This window comes from Protopterus annectens, chromosome 3.part0, assembly GCF_019279795.1.
Source record: "Protopterus annectens isolate FY-2018-M chromosome 3.part0, PAN1.0, whole genome shotgun sequence".
NCBI classification, from domain to species: Eukaryota; Metazoa; Chordata; order Ceratodontiformes; family Protopteridae; genus Protopterus; species Protopterus annectens.
In genome coordinates this window covers 570,148,939-570,167,749 of record NC_056731.1, presented here as the reverse complement: position 1 = coordinate 570,167,749, position 18,811 = coordinate 570,148,939, and positions in this window count along the sequence as shown.

Sequence of the window (18,811 nt, the reverse complement as noted above, 5' to 3'; positions counted from 1 at the left end):
TCCTTAAGGAAGCAACTGGCAGACAGTGGTGAGGCCTGGAGAGCTTCTGCCTGGGTGAGTGGGGTCAGGCAGAGTTCCCCATGATGGAGGTCCTTGAGGAAGCACCAGGGTGGACAGCAGAGGGGCCTGGAGAGCTCCTGCTGGGGCAAAGGCATTCAACTTCACCCCATAACCAACAACATCCTTGAAAAATCTCAAAGTCCCCAGAGCTGCTCTAGATGAGAAAGCAGGGGGACTCTGAAGCCTTCATGAGAGAGGATCTGCTGCTCAGCAGCCGAGGGGAGTTCTGGTGGAGCAGGCGGGATTGGAGGGAAGTTCCCCTGAGAGGGTCCAAGGGAATGAGTGATCTGGAACAATTTGGCAGCCTGCAGGAGACATACAGGCAGAGGAGTCCCCTGACATGGGGGGCTATGGCTGGGGAAGGTCTCTTGGCCAGGTCGAAGGGGAGGACTGAAGGGTTTGGTCCTGACAGAAGTCAGTACGGGAGCACCAGGCAGATGGGTGTAGGGCCTGGAGAGCTCCTGCCTGGGTGAGTGGGGTCAAACAGAACCCCCCACAATGGAAGTCCTTGAGGGAGTGACTGACTGATGGCAGCAGGGCCTGGAAGGCTACTGGCAGGGTGAAAGCATCCGACCTTACCCCATACCCAATAACATCCCCAAAAAATCGCAAAGTCCCCAGAGCTGCTTAGGATAGAAAAGCATGGGGACTGGCCACCCTGGGAAGCCAAGTCACCATTCAGACTGAGGGGTCTAAACTGGGACATTTCTGTGTCCCAAAGACAATGTTTGGGATTCCGGGACAAAGACTTCCAAACTGGGACTGTCCAGGAAAAACTGGGACCGTTGGTCACCTTGGGTATTCGTAATGCATTCCTAGGTTCTAGGCCTTGCTCTAAAGCCTTGACTTCAGCTTCAGAAATCAGGCACAGCAGTTGTTCAGTCCTAGATTATACTCCTTCCTCTTAGACCTCACTGTATGCTCCAGAAATATTTAAGACTTTTTTAAGTTAAGTCAAATTCCTCGTTCCAAAAAACTAAGCACATTCCACAGAGATGCTCCACAGAAAAATTTCACTGGATGCAAAAATCTTGCATACAAACAAGGTTGTCAAGAACATATACACTGCATCCACCCCACAAGGTATTAACGACACACATAAAATACACTTTATTGAACGTCTTTTACTATATTTGTGTTTCCTCCTTCTGCTCCATTACTTCATCTTGCTTTTTCTGCTACTTGCTGTGGCCTGTTCTCTAAAGTGTTCAGTTGCATCCTTTCTGTTGCATTTGTTACTGCTTGTTTATAGCCTGTTTAAATTGTAAGCATTATTCTAAGCCACTTAGTTTTGGTTTAAGCACTTGGGCTTTATGCTAACTCCTTAGCTCTCCCTGGCCTTTTCTTTCAGATTCTGAAAAATACGGATGGACAGTTTCCTACAGTTTTTCCTGCCAGTCTGGTTGATATGGGCATCCTGAGACAGTGTAGCAACTGCCTTATATACACAGACAACCACTACCACCAAGGAACACAATTTGCGAGAGATGCAATTACATTAGGAACCTAGAGTCCAATCTCTCTCCCTCACAAGCCAGCATATCTGGAACCAAGAAGGTTGTCAACACAATCACTACACGTCAAACACCACCCACACCTACACAACACACACCCACATATGTGGAAGTCCTTAACAAAAACATACCCAAACAAAGGAGACCTCTGAGGCAAATACACGCGCAATATCCACAGCCCTCCACACCACATACCATGGATAGTTCACACACCTGTGTCTCACAACCACTAAAGCTTAACCATAAACCCAACATATTAGTCATAGGTGACTCCATTGTGAGAAACACAGATGTGCATCTCACCAGGCTCGATAAGGAGAAAGTCATGGTTAGTTGTCTGTCAGGGGCCAGAATCTGCCATATCACACAAGCACCCAAGTCTCTCAACAACAGGTACTGTTATGACTTCGTCATAGTCCATGTTGGTGTGAATGACTTGAGATGTACTTCCCTGGACTATGTGAGGAGAGACCTGACTGAACTTACTGAATATGTGTCCCAGGCAGGTATGCCCCTAGCCATAAGCAGCATTCTACCGTCACCCAGAATGATGCCTGAATACAAACAGAAAATGACTGACTTTAACAATTGGCTTAGTTTCTGGTGTCATTCCAGAGGGATCCAGTACCTGACAGCCTGGGAAGATTTGATTGGCAGACCACGGTGCTTTGCCAGAGATGGCCTGCATCTGTCTCTCTTGGACTTCAGGATTCTGGGAAAGGCTCTTGCATCCCCTATAGTGCCTGTTTTAGGAAAAGTGATGAGGTTAAAACTACCAACATAAAAATTTCAGCAAAATACAAATTAAAGGTCATGCTGCTAAATGCTAGGAGTCTAAACATGAAACTGCACTCATTGCAAGCATTCCAAACCCTGGAAAATGCTGACATTTGTGTGGTCACAGAAACCTGGATCATATCTGTGCAAATGCCCAGATATTCCTCGATTTTGTCAATGCAAATGCTTTGGAACAGCTAGTCAATACCCCTACAAAAGGTGATAATATCTTGGACTTGGTATTAACCAACATGAGTAACCACTACAGCATCCCTGCACTATCATCCTCCCTTGTAAGATCCAACCATAAACCAGTCATGTTTGAAGTCACCATCTCCCCCGACACCCTTCTAGCTAGGGTCAATCAAAAAAACTTTTCCAAAGCTGATTACAGCCTACTGAGGGATGGTTTAAACAGTGTCACAGCCCCCTCCTTCTCTCTCTCTAGGAACTGGCACCCATATCCAAAACTACATCAAATTACTATATGAACATTTATATAGATGCATGTAATCAGGAATGCCTGACAGAACTAAATCATCTTCCGCAAGGAAGAGTAAACCTGTCTGGTAGACATCTGCAATAAATAAACTCTATAACAAAATTTAAAAAATTACTGACCAGGACCAAGAAGGAGCAGGTGCCCTATTGGAAGCAATCTCTCCTTAGCCCAAACAAGTAAATAAGAGCACTAGTGAAATCCTCCAAAGCAAACTTCAAGTCCAAATTGGTCACATCTACTAGAGACAATCATAAGGCCTTCTTCACATATGTCTGTAATCACAAAGGTAGCACCCAGATCTGTTCAGAATTGATGGTCAAAGACACCACATATACAAATGTCATAGACATAGCAAACTTGCTGGCTGACAGATTCAGTGAAAATTTCACCCCTCTGCCCCCCCATCAGTAAATCAGGACATTCCCAGTACCTGCCCCATTCCCATTATATCTAGGGATCAGGTCATCACTGTTCTCTCAAAGGCAAAAAACACAGCCTCCATGGGACCTGATAACATCCCAGGCTGCGTCCTACATGAACTCAGGCAGGAACTTGCAACACCATTAGGCACCCTATTCGACCAAAGCCTGAGTACTGGTTTTATCCCTGCTGAGTGAAGGACAGCCAGTGTCATCCCTTTACACAAAGGTGGAGCATCCACTGATCCCGGAAATTATAGACCCATCAGCCTAACTAGCCTGATCTGCAAGGCCATGGAACGGATTATCATGGACCTCATTAACAAGGACATTGGCAAACTCCAAACACTCAATCCCACACAGTTTGGCTTCATCAAGGGGAGGTCATGTCTATCAAATTTAGTTGACTTTTTTAAGACAGTCACCAAAGCCATGGATGAGGGGAAGACAGTGCACACCACCTACCTTGACCTGGCCAAAGCCTTTGACACTATTCACCACTCGGGCATAATAGATAAACTCTCTCAACTAGGCATCAATCTGTATGATACCAGGTGGGTAGCCAACTGGCTCACTGATAGAACCCGCCTAGTCAAAATAGGGGAAGCCATCTCAAGCAGTAGACCCGAATCGAGTGGCATACCCCGCGGTTCGGTCTTGGGGCCTCTGTTATTTGGGATATACTTTTCTGAGATATAGGCTAAAACCAGTGAGCTATGGCTGACAAAGTTTGCAGATGACCATAAGCTGGGAGCTGTCATCAGTTCCCCTAGTGATGTGGACATTCTCCAAGATGGTCTCACCCAAGCAAATGACTGGTGCCAGAAATATGGCCTCAAGCTGAATACGAAAAAATGTATCATTATCCCCTTTGGGGAGAGACATGTTCCCACAAATTATCACATAAATAACAATATCCTAAGCATGCAGTCAGTCGTGAGGGATTTGGGCACCAAGATTTATAGCAGCCTGACTTTTGACCACTATGTTGCTTCCATTGTACAGAAAGCTTTCTACATGGCCCACCTCATAAGTAAGGGTATCTCATCCAGGGACAAGGAGGTCATAACATCTCTGTATTTTTCCCTTATAAGGCCCATTATTGAGTACGATGCCCCATTCGGCATGTACATGCAACAGCTGGAGAGACCACAGAGGTTCCTCTCCAGGAGAATCCAGGGCCTCAAAAATCTACCATACACAGATAGGCTAAAAGCCCTATGCCTCTACTCTGTTTCATACAGACTTCTCAGAGGTGACCTCTGTCTGGCATACCCAGTGGAGCCCCAATAGCACAGCCCATAAGACAAGCCAACACATTACTCAAGATGCTTGTGATAAGGGACTCCATTGTATGACATACAGTTGCCCAACTCACCAGACTGAACAAGGAGAATTTCTTATCTGGAGCCAAGATCCTCTAAGTTATGCATGCACTCAAGTGATTACACCACAGGTACCAGTATGACTCTGTCATAGTCCATGTGGGTGTTAATAACCTGAGATGTACTTCCTTGGACTATATGAACAGAGATATTGTTGATCTCTCTGAATATGTGTCTCATGTATGTGCCTTGCATTGAGCAGCATTCTACTTTCACCAAGGATGATTTCAAAGTAGGAATGAAATTTGATTAACTTCAACTTAGTTTTTGGTGTTTTAACAGGGGGATTCAATTATTTATCAGCATTGGAAGACACGGTTAACAGACCACATTGCTTTGCAAAGGATGGTCTGCACCTGTCTCTCATAGGCTTCCAAATATTGGCTAAAACGTTATCCACTCTGTTAGAGCCTTTTTTTAGGCAATGCCAAATTGACAAACCTACTGACACAGCAATTAAAACACAAAGAAACCTAAAGATGTTACTGCAAAACACTAAGAACTTAAACAAGAAGCTGCACACCCTACAAGCTCTCCTCAGTGTTGAGAATACAGGCATCTGTGCTGTTCCCAAGACATGGTTTAAATCTGCAGAAAGTACTCTGGCAGTGCAAGGCTTCAGTGCCTTTCACACATTTAAGCCATCAGCTGCATAGAACAAGACAAAAGATGGATGAGTCTCAAACTATATTAGCAACAACCTTAACTCTGCTTTGGTTAAAATGGACAATGTCCTGAAATTCATCCATATACAAATCACCATTTACAAAGTCCCATACCATATCCAAGCAAACTACAGGTCACCCTCTACATTCCTAGAATCTCACAGCTCATACCTAGACTTACTGGAGACACTCACTTTTAAACCAAATACCCTATTCATGGGAGAATTTAACTACCCTTGTATAGACTGGGAAACATACACTGCCTCATACTTGCAGGCACAGTAATTCTTGAACTTTATTAACACACATACTCTTGATAAGATAGTGTGCATGCCCACCCAGAGGTTCAAACATACTAGTCTTGGTACTCACCAGTATGAGAGAGAACTGTCCCACACACTCCACTGTCATGTCCTCACTGGTGAGGTCAGACCACAAATTTATTACCTTTGAAATAAAAATCAACTTGGTAACCCAAGCAAACTCTGTGCTAGTTTGGAATTATTCCAAAATGTACTACATTCAATTAAGTGATTGTTTATCACAATTCAATGTCCTTCCAACCCCAAGTTCCCAGCAATCTATGTAGACTTGTCCACAGAGACCCCATAGAAGGCCCCTTTTCCTAGTAGAAAAAGCCCAAAACAAATTCTAAAAACAAACCATACTGCTAAAATTCAGACTTTAATATGGTATATAATAAAAGGAAAAAAGTCATTGTGAAAATCAGGAAGGCCAACTCCCTTAATGATGGGAACTTTTTAATTAAGATGAACATTTATTTATTTATTTATTTGACATTTGTTGACTGGGTTAGTCCAACTGGGCCAGAGGGCCATTTTGAGTGGAGACCCGAGGAGAAAAGCTCCAATACAGACAATTAATAGTACATAAACTTCAAGCTCCAATATAGAGAATTACAACACATAAGTTCCAAATACAGAGAAGTGTAATACATACAGAAGATAAAAGAAATATATATTTTTAACAGAGAAAATATATACAGCAATTGAACTTTCATAGAAAAAGTTATAGACCAGCAGATGTAATTCTAATAAAGAGAGGTATTTAGACATGAGAAAACAATAAATACATATGTATGTGTGGTGAAGAAAGTAAAGCTTAAGGGTGAAATACTTTAGTAAGACTATGAATAAAGGGAAAAACTAAGAGGTAGTTAAGTAAGAAGTATGTGTAGTAGGAGTGAAACAATGTGGTGATGTAGAATACAGTAGTATTGTAGAATTAGGTAGGGTCATGACAGGGGCAAGACTTGGTGTTAAGCAGGTGAAGTCTAAGTTCCTTTTTGAAGTGTTTAGAATGGGGAAATAGATCTTATGTGTGCAGGGAGTTTATTCCAAGCTTGGGCTACAGTGCATTTGTACAGTAGTTTACCAACATTTTTGTGTGGTTGTTAACTATCCAGGAGTTGCTGGCTGGAGGTGCAGAGAGTATGAGTAGGAGTCTAAGGGGATACCAGAGAGGAGAGGGAAAGGCAAGTAAATGTTTATATAATGTAGAGTGTGCAATTTGAAATTGCAATAGAAGGAGTTGTTGGGGAACTCCAGCCACTGTCAACTAATTAAGTCCAACAAGGCAAATTACAAGATCAAATAGCCAAAGAGGCTAAAGACAACAACAAGGCCTTCTACAGTTATGCCCAAAATCACAAAAGGCAGCACACAAGTATGCAGAACTGTTGGTCAGTGGTGCCACCTTCACTGAGGAGATCGACATAGCAAGTTTGCTGGCTGACAAAATTCAGCTCAAACTTCAGACACCCACTCACCAACCCTGCCTTCCCCCACGAAATACCTACAAACACAACTCCCCTTCCAACTATTAACAGGGACCAGGTCCTGTTGGCACTCACTAAGGCCAAAAACACAGCCTCAAAGGGCCCTGACAATATCCCAGGATGCCTCCTAAATAGCTTGAAACATTATCTATCTATCAGGACCACTTGAGTCCTTTTTAACTCTAGCCTTAAAACAGGCTTTGTACCATGAGAATGGAGGCCTGCAATGGTTATCCCACTTCACATGACTGGATCATCAACTGACCCCAGCAACTACAGCCCTATTAGTCTGACTTTCCTATTATTCAAAGCCATGAAGTGAATTATCATAGAAATGATCAACAAAGACAAAGGCAACCTTCAGACACAGGGACTTTTTCAGTTTCAGAGTTTGGCTTTTTCAAGGGAAGGTCATGCCCACTAATCCTGGTGGAATTCTTTGAGAAGGTCACAAAACAGATGGATGAGGGGAACTGGGTACATACTGCCTACCTGGATCTCCTTGGGCATAGTTGACAAATTCAGCAAACTGGGAAAAACACCTCTACATAACTCACTGGATTGTCAGCTGGCTCAAAGACAGGACACAGGAAGACAGAACTGGTGATTTAACCTCCACTAAGAGACTGGTCACCAGTGGGGTACCTCAGGGCTCCATGCTGAGATGGCTCCTATTTGCCATCTACTTGTCAGTGGTAACACTAATGTCAAAGACCTTTGGCTGTGCATATTTGCAAATGACTGCAAATTGGGAGCTATCATAGATTCCTCCCAAGATGCAAACATATTACAAGAGGATCTAACACAGACAAATGGCTGGCACCAAAGCCACAGATGAAAATTCAGTGCCAATAAATGCATTATAGTGCTTTTTGAAAAATAAATTGCCGCCCACTGTCTATATTGCATAATCAAACTGTTAGAAGTTTGAACGTCATATGGTCGACACCATATGATCGAACTTTTAAAAGTTCAAAAATGTAATAAAAAAATAAACCAAAGCAAAAAACCTACCTGAACAGTTTAAGTAGGGGGGGGGGTTCCACTGCACCCCACACCCCCCACTCTTTAAATATACCAACTCTGAGATTGCACTACAGTGCAGCAAAGGGAAATCTTCCCATTCTGCACTGTACAGAGTTCTCTGTTGAAACATTCGAACTTTTAAAAGTTTGATCATATGGTGTCAACCATATGACATTCGATCTTTTAAGAGTTTGACAATGTGATATAGACCCGGCACTCAGGCTAATTATTTCATTGATAAAGCATCCCCAAGCATTGACCCAGTAGCCAGGAATCTGACAACATAAGAAGACACTGATCAGGCATTTGACGAACATGTGGGCAAGGTAATAAGAAAATCATTCTATGTTGCTCAGCTTATGAGTAAGAGCATGGCATCCAGGTCCAAGGAAGCATAGTGCCACTTTATCTGGTCCTTATCAGACCCATCATTGAGTATAATGCCGCCATCTGCATGTACCTGAACAAACATATGCAACAGTGGGAATGCTCACAAAGTTTTCTTAACAGAAGGATCTAGGATATAAGCACATTGTCCTATATAAATCGTCTTAAAGCTCTATTTCTATAGTCTGTCTCCAACAGGTTACTGAGAGGCAATCTAGTCCCAGTATACAAGGCATCCTTGGATCCAGCTATGATGGACCTTTTACACATTTGCAAAATGAAGACCATCAAAGCCACTAGATCTAAGGATTTAAATTTTGCTTGTGACATAAATATGATATATTGGTGAGACAGATATGTGTCTCAGGGGATGCTCTGGAACAGGCTCCATCCATGTGAAGCAGAGTCCATTCTTAGCCCTATTTAAGAGTTACTTTGACCAATGGAGCGGAAAGTAGCAAATCATCCCAGATCTGGCCCCTATGTCTCTGACAGACAGAGCCAAAGAGTAATACCAAAACTAATGTACCCCTCACATAACCTCTAGAAAATTCCTAACTAACATACCCACATCTAATAAATACCCATGATATATAGGGACACAGTTGGGGCTGGATTGCACAGTTAGGCCTATTAAGGCCCTGGTGGCCTATTGTATGCCTATAAATCTATGAGCTAGCCCCACTGGATCGTCTCTCACTCAGTCCCTGCTTCCAGGTCTTCAACCAATACATGCAAAACTGTCCCTCCAATGAGGAACTAACTTATGCCGCTCAAATGAGGAACCAGCTTCCTGGCTTCACCCTTGCAGGCTACTGTCTTTTATAGTAGAGAAAGCCTTTGCTTGGCTGGAATTGTCCTGTAGAAAGCTCATAAAAAGTTCCCATGTAATCCAAATTTAAAAGGACAGACATTTTGCAATTAAATTGCAAAACTCATACTTTTATAAATGTCACTCTCTCTCTGTATGTATGTATATAAATATATATATATATATATATATATATATATATATGAGAGAGATAAATCGATACATATTTTATATATATATATATATATATATATATATATATTATATATATATATATATATATATATATATATATATATATATATACACATATATACACATTATATATATATATATATATATATATATATATATATATATATATATATACATATATATTTGTAGAGAGAGAGAGACAGACAAGAGACAGGGACAAGGAGTGGAATGTCTTACAGTCATTGTAAAGAATTGTATTTGTTGCATTCAGCAGTCCAGAGATGTTTTAAATTCACTCCTAAAATTAATAATACACTAATTTTACTTAGATATTCACTCACACAAAAATGGTAATATTATGAACTCTGATGCAAAAAAAAATTGCAAGTGGAAATTAGAATTATTTTTTGCATGCATCAGACAAGTATTCATGCAATTAGCATTTGTTAAAGTGACCATTCCAAATAAGAACACTAAGAGTGAATTTTCCTTCTTTACAGTTTTACATATGAATAGTTATTTTTTTTCAAGAGAGGTTAGAATAAGGGATTCTTAGAACACAATGAAGAAAGATGTCAGTGTTGAGTAGTTAACTGTACCCTATGCTTTCTGTAGGCAAATGCAGTTCAACTGAAACACAAATATAAATTATGTCATTAAAAATGTGAATGCTCTTTGAACTACTTATAATTGTGGGCATTTCATTACTATGCTCCTTAAAGCTTGCAATGTAATATTGATGATTCTTTGAAGCAACATATCATAGTCATTTTATTTTAAGAGTAAAGAAGAAGAGAACTAATAACACAGAGGTTATGCAGCATCAGAACATGTTATATTGAGTAAGAGATATAGAGCAGTGGAAAGCTTACCCCCACATTTCATTCATGGCTGTTCATATTTTGTTTTTGATGCCTTCTTTTGATGAAACAGGATTTCACTTAGGGCAACTAATTATACAAATCATATTTGCAAAACTGTATTGTCGTCAGCAGAGAGATGTTGCATAGAAGACCATGAACTATTTTAATCTGGAGTTTGAGGAAATGTTTATATTCTGGTAAAGTATAAATTATTCTTAATTAGAATTCTCCAATTCATAAAACATCCAAATATGGAATGTAGTGATACTTTTGAAATAAGTCTGTACAAATTCAATTTAATTCTTTTCATTTTAAACACACTGCTCATTCTTCTAGGGAAGTAGTAGAATTTCAAACCAGATTTAACAGCATCTCATTCATCACTGCTATGTTTAACCTTTTTTGCAACACCAATAAATATGACATCAGAGGACTGTAATTGTATCTCAAATTAATGGTTTTGGGATCAGAGAAGATAGAATATGTATTTACAATTGATTTAATTGCTAAGTATGCATTCTTGGCACTTTTGCCAGCAACTAAGTTTCATTGACAGTTATGACCCTTGAATTAACATTAACATGGCCAGACATGAGTTTAATACTAGTTTTCCACAAGGATAGACTGTTGTGATACACAGGCAGCAATGATTTTTTTACAACATCCTCCCAACAAATTCCAACACATGTGAGAGATGCAACCATATAGCCAAACTGGAAGCTAAGCTCTCTCAACTCAGTACTGGCGAAACCAGTCAGAAGGAGAAGGAAACCACACTCACTACAATTCCAGTCTCACATAGACCTACCATGACAGCAAACCAAACACATAATCACACAAAAACATACTCGGAGGCTCTAAATAAAGATCTGCCTAAGCAGCAGAGACCTCCAAAGCAGACACCCAAGCAACTCCTACCCCAAAACAAAACTCCTGCAACACATAGCTCACAAAGCCAGTGTGCCAAACATTCACAGCCCTTAAGGCTAAACAACACAACTGATACACTTGTAATAGGTGACTCTATCATCAGGCACACTGACGTCCTGCTCACCAGGCTGAACAAGGAGAAGGTCATGGTGAGCTGCCTGTCGGGCGCTAGGATCTGCCACATAACACAAGCACTCAGGTCACTCCAAGGCAAGTACAAATATGACTCAGTCATTGTCCATGCTGGTGTGAGTGACCTCAGATGTACGTCCCTGGACTACATGAAAAGAGACATAGAGGAGCTCTCTGAGCATGTAGCCCAGGCCGGTATGACCCTGACCTTGAGTAGCATCTTACCCTCACCAAGAATGATGCCACAATATGAAGACAAGATGATCAATTTCAACAATTGGCTTAAGTACTGGTGTCATTCAAAGGGAATCCAATGCCTGTCAGCCTGGGATGACATGCTCGACAAGCCACAATGCTTCGCTAGGGATGGCTTGCACCTGTCACCCCTGGGCTTTCGGATATTGGCAAAGGCTCTTGCTACCCCCATAGTGCCTTTTTTAGGCAAGGCTCAAAAGACAAACCCACCTCCATAGGTATCACAAGGGATAAGAAACTAAGAGTAATGCTACTCAATGCCAGAAGTCTAAACCTCAAGATGCACGCACTCGAAACTCTCCTTAGCATGAAGAACATCGATATCTGTGCAGTAACAGAAACCTGGTTCACGGCTCCCGAGAGCACCCCAGCACTACCAGGTTATACCTCATACCATGCTTTTTGGCCCCAAAACTTGGACCGTACTATAAAAGGAGGGGGAGTATCAATATTCATCAAAGATACCCACACCTCCAGGTTGGTGGCACAGCACGAAGCATCAGAGACTATCCATGTGCAACTAACAGTGGGTAAAACTGCCTTCCAGTTTATAGCCTGATACAGACCACCCTCCCAAACCCAGGAACCCCACTCGGCCTTCCTGAGAACACTGGAAAACATGAAGGTCTCTCCAAACACCATTATACTGGGCGACTTCAACTACCCAAACATAGACTGGGAGCATTACTCTAGCTCCAACACCCTAGCCCAAAGGTTCCTAGAATTTATAAACTCAAATGCTATGGAACAACTTGTTACCACTCCCACAAGAGGGGAAAACATACTGGACCTTATCATCACCAACATGGGGACTCTATGCTCCAGACCAGAAGTGTATCCCTCACTGGTAAGATCAGACCATAAACTAATCTCACTGGATATTCACATCCCGACTCCACCCCCTGCCCTGAAAACCACAGTGAAAAACTTCTCTAAAGCAAATTTCACACTCCTCAAAACTGAGGTGGAATCCATCAAAGCCTCCGAGCCTGTGAAAAATATGGCCCAGACCACAGAATCCTTTATAAACGCATTCTATGAACACCTTCAGGAATACATGGATCATGCAATCCCATATAAAACCAAGACCCAATCCTCCAAAGGCAGGCGTCCTGTCTGGTGGACCCCAGCAATAAACAAATTATACAATAGAAGGAGGAAGCTATTACATGATAGAGCAAAATCCCAAAAAGGGAAGGCATCTCTGATCAGTATTAGCAAAAAACTACGGGCACTCATAAAATCGTCTAAGGCCAGCTTCGAGAGAAAAATTGCCCAGGACACTAAGGATGATCACAAGGCTTTCTTTAGTTATGTCAGGAAACTGGGTGGGAATTCCCAGATATGCTCAGAATTAGTCCAAAATGACAAAAAAATACACTGAACCCACAGACATTGCCAACATCCTAGCTGACAGGTTCAGCGCAAACTACCCCCCCACCAAAAGGGCAAATATTTATCCCAGCAGAGTGCTGCCTCCCTGACATCTCAGATGCTCAGGTAAGAGCTGCCCTCTAAAAAGCAAAAACACAGCATTAATGGGACCAGACGGTGTCCCGGGCTGCATCCTACATGAACTCCAAGAAGAGCTAAACCCAAACATAAACCTACTGTTCAATCTCAGCCTTACTACAGGATATGTACCCAAAGTGTGGTGTACAGCAACAGTGGTCCTTCTCCACAAAGGTGGTGCCTCAACGGATCCTGGAAACTATCGCCCCATAAGCCTGACTAGCTTGGTCTGCAAAGCTATGGAAAGGATCATCATGGACCTCATAAATAAAGATACTGGGGACCTACAGACACTGGATTCTACACAGTTCAGCTTTGTTAAGGGCAGATCCTGCCTCTTAAACCTGGTTGATTTCTTTGAAACAGTCACCAAGGCCATTGACAAGGGGAAGGTGGTCCACACAGCCTACCTGGACCTCGCAAAAGCCTTCGATACAATACCCCACTCGGGCATTATAGATAAGCTCACCAGCTTAAATATAAACCCCTATGTCACTAGATGGGTTGCAAACTGACCCAAGGACAGAACCCACATGGTTAGAATTGCTGGAGCCATGTCAGACTCCAAATCAGTAACAAGTGGCGTCCCCAAGGCTCAGTCCTGGGACCTCTCTTGTTTGGTATATATTTCTCGGAGGTACAGGCCAACACAGAAGGACTGTGGCTGACTAAGTTCACAGATGACTGCAAACTGGGCACCATAATCGACTCTCCAGCCAACACAAGCATCCTCCAAAAGGGCCTCATAGAAACAGATAACTGGTGCCAGAGCCATGGCCTCAAGCTAAACACCAAAAAGTGTATAGTCATCCCCTTTGGCAAAAACAAAGTGCCCACAAATTACTACATAGGTGGTAATCCATTAAGTACAGAAGAAGTAATTAGGGACCTGGGGACCCAAGTTGATAGCAATCTCTCATTTGACAACCACGTGGCCAAAGTGGTTAGAAAAACATTTTATATAGCCCACCTAATCATGTAGGGATTCACATCTAGATCAGGGGAGGTCATCGTGCCTCTTTACTCATCCCTCATCAGGCCCATAATTGAGTACAATGCCTCTTTTGGGATGTACCTTACCAGACACCTGCAGCAACTGGAAAGACCCCAAAAGTACCTCACCAAGAGGATCATAGGGCTCAAACAGATGCCATATGCTGCCCGATTAAAGAAACTCCAGCTCTACTCGGTGGCATACCGCCAGCTCAGAGGTGATCTGTGCCTGACGTATAAAGCCATGTCCAACCCGGAATTAATGGACATGCCGCACCTCAGAAAATCCAAATCCCATCGAGCTACGCGCTCGAGAGACTTGAACCTCAGCACTGAAATAAATATGACATGCTGGAGGGACAGATTCATAACCCAGAGGCTCCCTTCACTCTGGAATAAAATCCCAGTCCAGGTTAGGCAGAGTCCCTCATTGACTCTCTTCAAGAGGAATCTTGATGAGTGGATGGGAGATCGTAGGTTTACCCCGGGTATCACTTCTGTGTCACTGTTAGACAGAGGCACAGTATACTAACCTCATAAAAGGACATAGCAAAATTAATTTAAAATGGGTGGCGAAAGCCAAACACACTCTGGCTAGGCTTATAAATGCCCTAGGGCAGATAGCCTAGTATGAACCTATGAACCTATGAACATGTTAACTACAACTCACACGAAAAGGAATATGTCACAATTCTACAGTCTCTCTCAGGCTTTAGTATTTTTGTGTCCAGTCCTGCTTCTCTTAGACTCTGGGTTTATCCAGTCCATGGCTTGGATTTAACTGACATACTAAAAATGTGTTATGATGACAGAGAATGGTCATATCACCCAGACAGAGAGCATCTCTTCATGTCTGCTAAATATAATGCACATGTTGTCTAAGCTACAGATGCCCTGTGTATTTTTTCTTATTTTAATTATTTATTTTTACAGTTTTTGATCACACATGCCTTAGAAGAATGTTATTCTATGAAACAATCCTTTTCTGTTGTTTAAAAAAATGTTTTCCAACATTTATACGAACCATCAATCTGTCATCATTAAAATATATCAGCCACTTTCATCTAATCTCTTCTTCTGAAGAGCTTCAAATGTTCTCAACTTTTTCCTGTCCATTCTTATATGGTGTGCATTTTTATCTTTGATTTATTTTCAAATGTGTCTGGTTTGAGCTCTGCTTTTTCATTGCTCTTCTATCAATTATTTCTGTCCTGTCTATTAATTTTTGGAGAAAATAAGATTACCAATTGGATAGTCCTGCAAAGGAGTGTTATGAGGTTACCGATCTTAATTTGTAATTACTTTTCCTGTTGATCAAGCCCACCTTGAACTTTGAAAAGAGTTGTATTGTTATGGTTTTGTCTGTAGTATCTTCTTTTGTTCCAATACAAATTAGGGTTCAAAGTGTGTATATTGTGTATTAAATTGGGATTGGGGTCTTGGAGGCCCCTGGTACCTCTCAGTTTTCTTTGTTTTTACCTCTTTCACTAGGAGTTCAGAAGCTGCAACTCTCTCTTCTATTTTGCTGAAGTGGGACTACCTGTCAGACCCACACCTTAGATTGTTACAATATGACTCTTTTACAGAATCTAAGCGGGCTAGCAGAAAATGTATTTAAACAAAATAAGATTTGTAGCCTCTAAACTGTCCTGTTCAGGATTGTTCATTTTGGTATTTTTATGTTTGTCTCTCTTCTCCTCTTAACAAGGAGGAAGGCTCTGGGTAAGCAGAACTCAAACCCTCATGTGGTTTGTACAGTTTGGGCTATTTTAATTTTTGGAGAAGAGGCATATACAGCTAGAAGGAGTGTGCCACATGGATACTAATCAGCCATCTTGTGAAAAGAGAAATTGCAAATAAAGGTGAATACAAAGAGTATCTTCATTCTTATATTTTAACCACATATACTTGCCATTGACCACTTATAAATATAATAAAGCAAACTTTTTCTATTTATGTTAAGTTTGCTTACAATTGTCTCTCATCTTACTCTATTTGAATGGATGAGTTTGTACAGAATTAGAAAAAAATCAAACTTATTTTTTATTCAATGATCCGAAAAATCAAAGGAAAATAGCAAATAGAGCTAAGAAAGTTATTAAAATGAATCAAATAAAAGAAATATATAATCCCAACATTAATAAAAAAGTCTCAGACTTAAACAGCATACTAGAAACATTTTGGTGGCACTATAAAAAAATTAATACTATCAACATAGAGATGAAATTGAAAGAAACAATTAGAAACTTCCTTCAGATTAATATAAACCTCAAGATACAGGAACAACAGAGTAGACACATTGACAAGTAGATAATAATGTCAGAGTTGCAGAATCAAATTAAAAAACTGAAACCCAATTTAGCAACAGGAAATGACAACATAACACCAGAAATTAATAAGCTATTGCCCAAAGAAGCTAAACAGTTATTTTTGAAGGTTTTTAACCAGGTTAAACAAGGAATATTAGTTACACCTTCTTGGAAATATAGTTTAATCTCACCTATTCTGAAATCTGAAAAAATGCCTCAGAAATGTTCTTCCTATAGGCCCATTTCATTGTTAAATGTAGATTACAAAATGTTTATGACAATACATACAGAGAGAATTAAACATATATTACCATCATTAATTGATCACGACCAGACAGGTTTCATAAAAGATAAAAACGCTTACAATAATATTAAAAGAATTCTTGCCTTGATAGATTATGTTGATTTAAGTAAGAGAAACATGACTCTGGTGAATCTAGATATCAATAGTGCCTTTGATTCAATAGTTTGGAATTATTTACTAGTAGTACTAGAAAACGTTGTCCTGTTCGATTCTTAGCTAGAGCTTCTTCTGTGTGGAGACATGCGTAAATGGGCGTACCTTCGTTGTAGGTTGTGTGTCAGGGCTGGCAACTCGGCATGTAAAAATCTACTGCCAATCATTAGCGGACCGGAGTTCCGCTGTGGCGACCCCTAACCAGGAAAAGCTGAAAGACACAACAACAACTAGAAGAATATGTTTTTTTCACAACAATTCACATTCTTAATTAAAACACTATGTGAAAATTCTCTGGCCTATGTTCAGATTGGGTCATGTCTCTCTACTTCTATAACTACTAGAAAAGGAACTAAGCAAGGATGCCCACCTTCACCTTTACTGTTTGCATTAGCAATTGAACCTTTTGCTAACTATATTAGAATGAACACAAATATTAAAGACATAGTAACTGGGAATAACTTAGAAATTAAAATACAAGTATTTGCTGATGACATCCTGTTGACAATATCTGATAAAGATAAATAATTATCTGAATTATTCCAAACAATGAACTTCTTTCAAACCATTTCTGGTCTTGTATTTTATGAAATCAAATCTAAAATTGTATTAATTAACTCAAATAAAAGGGAATTCAATAATGATTTTGTTAAGTACTTAGCACCATATAATAAAATTAAATACCTAGGAATCTTACTAACTAGTTACACTAGAGAAACAATAAATATTAACTATATTCATATACTAAGTCAAATAAAATCATTAATGCAGAACTGGAATAAGATGTTTTTTTAAAATGGAAGATAGGTTGTGTATAATTAAATCAATCATTTTCCCAAAATTGTTATATTATATAGAATCCTTTTCCATCCCTCATACTAAAAAAATTATACAGCAATACAGTAAGATAATGCTGAATTTCCTTTTGTTTAACAATAACCATAGAATCGTGCTTACAACCATTTAAAATGTTGGGAAAAGGGTGGAATTAATCTACCAGATATAGAGATTTATTCATTGGCATCTATTACTAAAGCAGTTACTCTATGGCTGAACTCAACCTATATAGCGAAATGGAAATTAATTCATGAATCTATATGTAATATCATTAGTAACTCAGCCCATAAATAATATAATATAAATCCAACAAAAGTATTTTATAATGTGATTAGATGACATAATATTTACTAACAGTATAAAACCAAAGTATATAATTGTTAATGAAACAATAATACTGTTTAGAAAATATATAAACATCATCCCAGATATAAAGACATGCCCTGGGATTCATGAAGCTTGTGCCAGGCGCAGGCGTAGCATAGGCGGAATAACGCCAAATATGGCCGCCGAGCAATTCAGGTACGATCCAATTCCACTTGCACTACCAGCGTACGCCAGATCTGCGCAGCTCCCGGCGTAGGTATGCAAATCACCCCATGCGCAGTACTGCAGCATGCAAATGAAGGTACATAGCGACTCATGAAGTGGCGTAGGCATAGTGTAAGCCTACAGAAGTGTAAACCAAAGAAAATGGTTTACATGTTGACAAACAGAACATCGGAGCCTTGGAAGCGGACCAGACTCATGTATTACAAAGTTAACATACGCCAATGGCTAAATATACAGTCAATGGCAAAAGAAAAGATGCACAACACATACACATAAAAAATAGCATTTAATGCCATGGCCACAGTAACGCAAAGTACAACCGTAGGGCATGTGTGCGCAAATGGGAACACAAGGAAAATATATACAAATGTCATAAAATAGCAATGTAACCCAAATCATGATTTCACCATAATAGTCAATGGTATGCATGCC